This window comes from Saccostrea cucullata, unplaced genomic scaffold (assembly GCF_032062105.1).
Source record: "Saccostrea cucullata isolate Sc308-1 unplaced genomic scaffold, CSIRO_AGI_Scuc_v1 ctg630, whole genome shotgun sequence".
Taxonomy (NCBI): domain Eukaryota; kingdom Metazoa; phylum Mollusca; class Bivalvia; order Ostreida; family Ostreidae; genus Saccostrea; species Saccostrea cuccullata.
This window is the reverse complement of record NW_026929377.1, coordinates 32,562-42,675: the sequence shown is the minus strand read 5'-3', so window position 1 is coordinate 42,675 and position 10,114 is coordinate 32,562. Positions and strand designations below refer to the sequence as shown.

Below are 10,114 nucleotides of genomic sequence, written 5' to 3'. Positions count from 1 at the left end.
TTTACATAGAAATAACAATGAAATATCACATTTTTATGAATAAATTCTACTGTGCCTAACGGGATTTCAAAGTTGGGTACCAAAGAGGGGTTAAACTAAAGGGCTTGTTCTGTGTTTTAATTCTTGTTTTCTTACAAGAATATGGATTCCTTATCCATTTATCATGAAGAAAATGTTAATGTGGAAGGCAAAATATTTGTTTGTCACCCGTGTGCAAAGACATACAGGTGTCGACGCTCACTCAAGAACATAAAAGACACATAATTGTGTCTCATACTGTAGATTCCTTTTTTGCGATTACTTTTATCGCTAATGGGCTCTTCAACGGCAAATTGCGAGAATAATTGGCAACAGTGATTTTTTTTATTATTCATGTCAAGGAAAAAGGTAATGACCGTGACCTGACCTTGTCTTTAATATAAAACGGTCAAATTTTCACTGATACCATCACTTGGTGATCTTGTCTTCTTGATTATGTGAAAATTTCATGAATTTTTCAAATACATGTACAAGAAATATGAAAAAAAAATCCTACCTCAATGCCGTAAAGTTTTTCACGTATCCCCCTCCTCGTTTAACTATTCTGAAAATCAAAAAGAACTCAAATGAGTACAATTTTAAAATGGCGTTACAACTGAATACATGTATATGTTAATATTACTACATGTATTACCAAGAGTATGCTTTGTATTCTGAGCACTCTGCAAAAACGCAGTAATTTTCATTCCGTCAATTGATGTTTTCTTCTTTACTCTGAATCTTACGAAAGCTTATCTAGCTCACTTCGTAGGTTTAAAATAATTTTTTCGCCTTATAACGCAAAACTTTCGCAAATGATGTTTAATTGAGACATTTGCGTGTCACAATTTTCATTTGATTTTTTGACCTATTATATTAAAGTTTATTCAAAACAATGGAAAACTAAAGTTTTTTTTTTTTTTTTAAATTGAACCACGGTGACCACAAGCTAGCTAAAAATGGAAGTTTCCTAAATTGCCATCAAATGTGTCTTTTTCTTGAAAAAAGTTAGCTAAATCTTTTAATTTCTTTTTTTTTTTTTGCTTGTCATTTTTTCATTTTTTTTCTCAGTCTTCCAAAAACGATGCTACGCGCCTGTGTCTATTCAAACGCTGGTGTTTAAACGTACGACGGAAGCCCTCGAGGGTCATTGACTTAATTCTGAGGAGTTTTGGCTTAGTTCTTATGACTTAATTGTTAATTTTTATTTTCAACTTCTAATAATACGTTTATCTAACTAAAAATGTGGAATACAAGATCACGATAGAGGCTACGTGTAGTTTCAGAAAAAAAGAAAAGTAATACTTTGTAAGGGGTAAAAAAGACGTTAAGGCATAACAAAGCACTCATTTTAAAAACATACTGAAAAACAAAATCAAAAGAGTTGTTTGCAAAATCATCAGATTCTAATGCAAAACCAACGGTCACCGATGCAAATTACTGTAAACCAACTTTTATTCGCGTGCGAGAAATTTTCATCGCGAATATTTCTCGCCGCGAATCGGTCCTTAAAGTTTATATGGCTGTCAACAACAGATCAAAAAAGGCTTGATCGCAAAAATTAATTGTCGTGAATTAGTTTATCCTTGGTTTAATCGCGAAATAAAGTCGTCGCGAATAAATATTGGTTTACAGTTAACAGCCATTCACTGAATTGACGCTAGATGGCGTGCAAAAAAACAGACATTACCTAAATTAACGTTAGATGGCACGCAAGTTTTTCTACATTTGGTCATCATGATATGTGTACTTATATAGGAAACCTCAAAATATATAATAGAATACATAATCGGAATCGTTATCATACTGTAAACGTATTACATTTGGCGGTGTATTCTTTTTAAATAGCGATTTTTGCGAAAAGATACTTTCGCTCATTCAAGTACATCACTAAATGTCTTAAACAATGATACATGAATAAGAATATCAAGAAATGCGCCAAATCAAATCTTCGCTAACATGTTAAAAAATCATTTTCCGCTATATATATATATATATATATATATATATATATATATATATATATATATATATATATATATATATATATATATATATATATATATATACATGTGATAGGGGATCCCCTATTATACTATATACCTTTTTTCAAATTGTATCAATTAAGACCCTGTGCTTATATATTGGGGAATGACTAGAGTATTTAAAGTATCAAAATATTTTTTTTTTAACTTAGAATTTATTTATGCATTAGTGTGTATCTAAGCATGAATCTTTTAAATGTACCTTTATGAATACCAGCCCTGGTCGATAAGACGAAAAAATTTTTTTGTATGCAACTAAGCAGAAAAAATGAGAAAAAAATTATGATGTCGTATAAAGAAACACAATTTCTTTCTCAGGATATCCCAAAACATTAACATGTAAATCTCCATCACCTTTCTTGACCTACTCAGTGCAAAAATCGTAAATTTGAAAAGCCACTTGGATTTGTTTCAGATCATATTTCCTAAGGATTCGTGACTGCATACATAATCAAGGTTAAAAATATCGTTTCCAAGGTGATATTTGTAAAGTGGGACAAGAAATATTCACTGTTTTGCATAATTACATTTAAAGGGCATATGTTCTGAATGAAGATGAAATCCAAATTTAAAATGCTTCCCTACAACGGAAAATTTTCCTCAAATGTACTGCATCTTTAAGTGAAATCAAAATAAAATAGAAAACATCACTATAACCTCAAGGTCGTACCAATTGTCTAAAATAATCGTTCTCTCTCGTTGCCCCGTCTACCCTGTCTACTCCCTACCGTCCCCTTACATTCTCTGATCTCCCTGTGCACTCCCTGTCGACTCCTACTGTTGACCCTGCCTATCCTTACTTCCCCCTGTCGTCCCTTGACATCGTTGTCCCTGCCTTCTCTGACTTCCCCCTGTCGTCTCCTGACTATAATTTGGCCAAGAAAAAGAGTTTAAAATATATTCTTGTTATAAATTAAGAGTGAAAATGCCATAGTCTTGAAAATTCTTTATTTGAAAAATAAAGACTTAGTAATTATTTTTCATTTTTTAAAAATGCCTTTTCTAAATTCTCTAGAGTTTCTATGATAAGTATTTAATTTTAACTTTGGTCGCATTTCTACGGAAGCCCATTTAGGACCTATCAAAAATATTTTTGAATTCGTTATAACGATTTTTAGAATTCGTTATAACGAATTTAATTTGTTATAACAGATTTTAAGAATTCGTTATAACGAATTAAATTTGTTATAACAGATTTATTGAATTCATTATTACGAATTTAATTTGTTATAACAGATTTGTTAAATTCGTAATAACGAATTTAATTTGTTATAACAGATTCATTGAATTCGTTATAACGAATTTAATCTATTATTATAGATTAATTGAAATCGTTATAACGAATTTTATCTGTAATTGCAGATTTGTTGAATTCGTTATAACCAATTCAAGGAATTTGGTTATAACGAATTCAACAAATCTGTAATAACAGATTAAATTCGTTATAATGAATTCAATGAAACTGTTATAGCAGATTAAATTCGTTATTACGAATTTTATAAATCTGTTATAACAAATTAAATTCGTTTTAACGAATTCAATAAATCTGTTATAACATATTCAATTCTAATTCGTTATAACGAATTCTAAAAAATCATTATAACGAATTCAAAAAAAAAATTTGATAGGTCCTAAATGGGCTTCCGTACATTTCAGATAAACGGCAAAGAAATGCATTGATTCTAAAGAAAAAAAAATTACCAATCTCTGATTTATTACATCTTGTGTGCCAGACTGCATAAAAATGTATTTTATAAACCTTTTATCAATTTCTTTTATAACTTTTTAATTTAATTATCTACTTTAGCATAATAACAGTTTATGTAAAAGAACTAGATTTAATTATTCGATAATAAATTATTAGATATATGCATTGGATTCTTGTTTTCGAGTAAATTGAATAAATTTAAAAAAATTAATGAAAATAACCATATATAACACATGAATAAAATAAACTAGGAATGTCAAAATATTAATTTTCCTTAGTCGAACATTCGATTGCATTATTCGAACGATAGTCGACTATACGGAGCATTAATTTTTTTTATAGCAGTGTTTTTTAAAGCTTATTGACTAAAATAAATTGAAAAATTGAAATTAATGGGATTTAACCAGTTAAGGTTAAAGCCATTTATCAAAGGGAAATACATGCACTTTATTCTTAATTTTGATCGGGTTCGGCCCTCAGCGTTTTTAGCCAACCCGTACGGTATTTTTCCACTCTTTCCCGAGGATATTAGTGTTACCTAAATAGAACATTTGACGTCACAGCACATTGTGTCATTAGTCGACGCTGAAACTTTCAAAGTCTAAAGATAGACAGAGTGCCGAAGCGCAAAGCAGATGGCAATAGTCAGTCGACGCCAAGAAAAGGTCAAAGGAGAGGACGGGGTTCTCGATCGACGAATGTTGCTCCAACATCGACTGTCCCCTCATTGCTGTTGGATCCTCCAGCACATGATCATGCTCAACTACCAGTTAGCAGCCTGCCTGCCAGCATCTCCCCAACCAGCTGTGACGATAACAGACCAGCTGAGACAGGTCACCGAAAGCGTAGCAGCTTTGATGAAAGAATCACAGAGGGATGCAGTAGAACCAGCAGCCTCCACAATTTTGGATGAAACATAGGTGATGCAATCATTTCTAGTGCATGTAAGGCAGCTGTTCCCAGCTATGACAACGAGTTGGGACATAATGTCCCAAACAATGTAAAAATTAAGATTGCTAATGGGGAGTACATTAATTTAGGTATTCTGCTTAATAATGCCCCCAAAAACTGACCCCGATCATGACACCAAATATTTTTCTCTAAAAGACGGGAAACTTGCAGTCACGATTAAGCCTAAAGCAAAACCCATTACTGACATACAAACATGGACTGACGCTTTCCTTATCCTTTCTACAATTTATACATCCGCTCATCCCCATGCAGCGGTATCTTTGCTCAAATACATGCAAACAATACGGTTAAGTGCCAGTCGTATTATGGGGTTAGGCTGGCGGGACTATGATATGCAGTTCCGACTTAAAAAAAGAGCGTAACCCTGAATTATCATTTGCAGTAGTTGACCAAGAGTTGTGGTTGCTCTATATGTACAACAAACCTTCGACGGTGCAGGGAACAGTACAGGGACCCATTGCCTCAACCCTCAAGTGTTATGATTTTAATTTTAAAGGTGCATGTCCAAGACAACAATGTAGATACAGTCACTCATGTATCCTTTGCTCACAGCCACACCCACACACTAAGCACAAGAATATAACTCGCCCTCAATCAAATTTCAGGTCAGCAAACACTCAGTCAGCATAGCGTTTCTTGCCGTCAGGAACTCAAGCAGCCCCAAGTTCCTATAACAGACCCCCATCAACCCAGTCTTTTAGACGTCAGTAGTATAGCACACACCCCAATAAAATTGCCAGCATTGCAAAAATACTTACCAAATTATCCTCTTGACACAGTTGCATCTGAATTACTCGAAGTTTTTCATTTTCATTAAGCTCTGCTACAAGGGCCCTAGACAAGCATATGATCGCGAGAATCTTAAGTCTCTTAGGTCTCTTACTTAGGAGGCCATTCAGCTAGTTAATAAAGAAATAACCCTGGGAAGAGTGGCTGGCCCTTTTGACAAATCCCCCATGCCTAACCTAAGATTATCCCCAGTTGGCATGGTGCCTAAAAAGATGGCACATTTAGGCTTATTCACCATTTGTCATACCCTTCTGGTGAAAGCGTAAATGATTTTATTGATCATGAGTATTGTTCAGTCAAGTATACTTCCTTTGATCAAGCCTTAGAAATGTTGGCTTCTCTGGGGCGGGGGGCTCTCATATCACGCTTAGACATTAAGAATGCTTTTCGTTTATTACCAGTCCACCCATCTGACTTTGAGTTACTAGGTTACAAAATTAGAGACAATATTTTTATTGACAAGTGTCTCCCTTTTGGATGTTCGATAAGCTGTGCCACATTCGAGAAATTTTCAACTTTCCTTGAATGGGTGATAAGAAGTCAAAGTCATTGCAGCAATGTGGTGCATTATCTAGATGATTTTCTTCTAGCGGGCAGGGCTGGGACCCAGGAATGTAGGGAGTTAATGTTGCTCTTTAGTCAGGTTTGTGCAGAATTAGGCGTGCCACTGGCACATGACAAAACCTTAGGCCCCACCACTAAGTTAGTATATCTTGGTTTGGAAATTGACACTGTTGACATGTCGATCAGGATACCTTCTGACAAGTTAGAACAGCTCCTTCTCCAAGTATTATATTTTTTATCTCGCAAAAAGGTAACCCTTAGGGAAATTCAGGCATTGACAGGCTTGTTAACTTTTTGCATACGTGCTATCCCGGCTGGGAGGGCATTCGTAAGACGACTTTATGACGCCTCATGTGGTCTCAGCAAGCCATTTCACAAGCGTAGGGTTAGTGCCCAGATGAAGCAAGATATCAAAGTTTGGCTCATGTTTTTACAGTCATTCAATGGGGTTACATCATACCTTCAGGTAGATTGGTCCAGCGATTATGATCTAGAATTATTCACTGACAGTGCCGGCTCTGATATTTTGGGTTATGGGGCAGTTTTCAAAACTCATTGGTCATTCCTAAAATGGCCAAGCGAGTGGAAAGGGTCCAACATATTTAAGGACATTACATTCTTGGAACTTGTGCCTATTGTCATGGCATTCACTATTTGGGGTAATGATTTAGCAGGCAAACGGGTCATACTTCACACTGATAACAAAGCCCTGGTCACCATTCTGAACTCAAAGACATCCAAATCAAGCAGGGTCATGCATTTATTAAAGTTTTTAGTACTTCATGCACTTTTACATAATATCCAGTTTAGGAGTCAACATATTGAAGGCAAAAGAAATATAAAAGCTGAATCTCTTTCTTGACAGCAATGGCACAGATTTCAACGCTCCTTCCCAGAGGCGGATCCACTACCAACAGAAATACCTGCCTCCTTAATCCATATAATCTACAGCAAAGAGTTGAACAACTGTTAGGTGGTTCATTGTCTGACAGCACAAAAAAATTGTACATAGCTGCAGTTAATCAATTTAATTCATTCCGTTGTATGTACCAGCGTGGGGAGGTCTGGCCCCCAGTTCCCCAGGACTTGATTGATTTTGTGGCCTATCTTTCATACAAAAATTTTGCCCCAAGCACTGTTAGATCCTACATAGCGGGAATATCATTTTGTTGTAAGATAAATGGTCTGCAGAACACAACCAAATCATTCCTTCTTAACAAGATGCTAGTGGGATGGAGTAAGGCTAATGCTAAGGTAGATACTCGCAAACCTATCACTTTAGACATACTAGTTAAGATGATTGCTTTACTTCCAAAATTGTGCCGGTCAACATATGAATCCATGTTGTTTAGTGCTATTTTTTCAACAGCCTTTTTTGGCTACTTCAGAATGGGCGAGCTGGTTCAGAACTCTAGGGATATTCCTGGCCATGCTATTCAAATGAGTGACGTTCATGTAGTAAGCAATAAGTCAGTCGTCATACTATTGAGGCATTCAAAAACAGATCAGGAGGGTAAGGGTACAACAGTTCAATTGTCTCCTTCTCAGGGACCCTTTTGCCCAGTTCAAGTATTGCAAACATATATGCACGCTAGGCCAAATTGTCCAGGGGCTTTTTTCTGTCATATTTCAGGCTTACCAGCTACGCGTTACCAAGTTGAATCCATATTTATGAGAGTCATTCAGCAATTAGGCCTGAATAGGGAATTTTACAAAACTCACTCTTTCCGTATAGGGGCAGCCTCCAGTGCATGGGCACTAGTGCTCAAGACATCTCGCGCATGGGTAGATGGAATTCTCGTTGTATGTTTAGGTACATTAGAAAGTAAGCAAGTTGTTTGTAGAGAAATGGGTACATTCTTTAGGGTCACAATGGGTCACAATGTCTGGGGGCATTATAAACTTTGATATGTTTGTTTTCATTGCATGCTTTATAACATTTCGCATTTGTCTTTTTCTTTATTTATTTATATAAAGCGTAGAATATGGGTGGTTGGCTCATCAATAATAAAAAGAGCTTTTTGTCATGCAAGAAATTCAAGTTTTGGTGCGAACTTAGAGTTAGGGAGGCAACACACATCCATCCTATGGCAGGGAAAGGGGGGGATGACATGGAGGGAAATTTGTCCAAAGATCAGGACTTTGCTCAAGATTGACGACCCTCCACACTTCTTAGTAATTCATTGTGGGGGTAACAACATACCTGTTCCCGGAGGGGGTAAGTCGGTAGAGTTAAGGCATCAGCAGTTGCCTGGAACAATTATAGTATGGTCTCAAATTTTACCTCGGCTACATTGGAGGGGGGGCATTCACCAACAAGCTATGGAGAAGATAAGAAAACGCCTCAATAGCAGTGTCGCAACATTCTTAATAAAGGCCGGGGGGAGATACTGTAAACCAATTATTATACGCGTCATTTTTTATTCGCGACTGACCGCTAGAGAACTAATCCGCGACGATTTATTTCCGCGAACAAGTGGTCATATTTTTTATTATTTCCACAAGTATTTTTTTGTATCAAATTAAAATTTTATATCCACCCATAAACTAGGTAAAATGCTACCGTGAGTACTGCTTACGCATTATCATTCACGGCATTCTGTGCATTGCGTCAATTTGAAATCTTATATCCGCACCTAAAGCAGGTAAAATGTTACCATGAGCATACTTCTTACGCAATAATGATTATTATCTTAGACATATTGCAGTTAAAAGTAACTTTTTCGTGGGGGGGGGGGGGGGGGGGGGGGGCTTGCCCTACTGGTGGCGCAGACCATTTGTGACATGGTCTCGTGGCGGCTATTAGGCTCACCAGTAGGACTTCCGAACTTAATTGTTGTTTAACTGAATATTTTAAGTGCATTTTGGACTAGTCACGAAAGGTGAACATCTGTTCCCAGGGTTCCCTTTGCATTTTTAGGGATGCCATTACAAGGCAATGAATTGATGCCTCGGCTCCCTCATTTCAGCGGCCGTGGCCCATTCAGCCAAATAAAATAGTTTCTTTAATTTTCTTTGCTTGTTTGTTATTGATTGCAATAAGTCAATGAGTGCATTGGGCAATCCCTGTTATTTTCAAGTGTTTTTCATCTTTTGATAATGGGATTTAACCAGTTAAGGTTAAAGCCATTTATCAAAGGGAAATACATGCACTTTATTCTTTATTTTGATCGGGTTCGGCCGTCAGCATTTTAGCTAACCCGTACGGTATTTTTCCACTCTTTCCCGGGGTTATTAGTGTTACCTAAATAGAACTTTTGACGTCACAGCACATTGTGTCATCAGTCGACGCTGAAACTCTCACCCTCCCTCCCTATCCCTGTCAAGCAATGGTTTAAAGATGTAAATAGTCAAAGTTCAAGGGTGTGTCAAGATGTAAATAGTCAAAGTTCAAGGGTGTGCTCTTTTCCAACTACATGTATATGTAAATAATCCAGTGTTTTCTTTTTTTTAATTCTTCAATTTGCATTGTTATTTTGATTTTTTTTCTGCTGTTTTTTGTATTGTATTTTTTCAGAGCGTTTGCGCAGCTGACTTCAATTTTACGGAAGAACACCTCGTCACGGTCGCCTCTTTTGTGTCAGCCTTTACAATCGTCAATGGACCTGCGGCTATTAGGCTCACCAGTAGGACTTCTGAACTTAATTGTCATTTAACTGAATATTTTAAGTGCATTTTGGACTAGTCACGAAAGGTGAACATCTGTTCCCAGGGTTCCCTTTGCATTTTTAGGGATGCCATTACAAGGCAATGAATTGATGCCTCGGCTCCCTCATTTCAGCGGCCGTGGCCCATTCAGCCAAATAAAATAGTTTCTTTAATTTTCTTTGCTTGTTTGTTATTGATTGCAATAAGTCAATGAGTGCATTGGGCAATCCCTGTTATTTTCAAGTGTTTTTCATCTTTTGATAAAATAATTTACGCCCACGATCTATCCATTCGGGTGCATAAAAATAACTGATTAGTAGTCCTACCTTACCTTGAACAGTGTCATGTCTTTTTTGTTTCAAGCAGAGGC

General features: G+C 36.4%; 1 pseudogene; it reads left to right on the top strand.

Annotated features, from left to right (window-relative positions):
• Positions 1-4,406: 4,406 nt before the first annotated feature.
• Positions 4,407-5,373, top strand: LOC134280677 (uncharacterized; annotated as a pseudogene).
• The last annotated feature ends 4,741 nt before the right edge of the window (positions 5,374-10,114 follow it).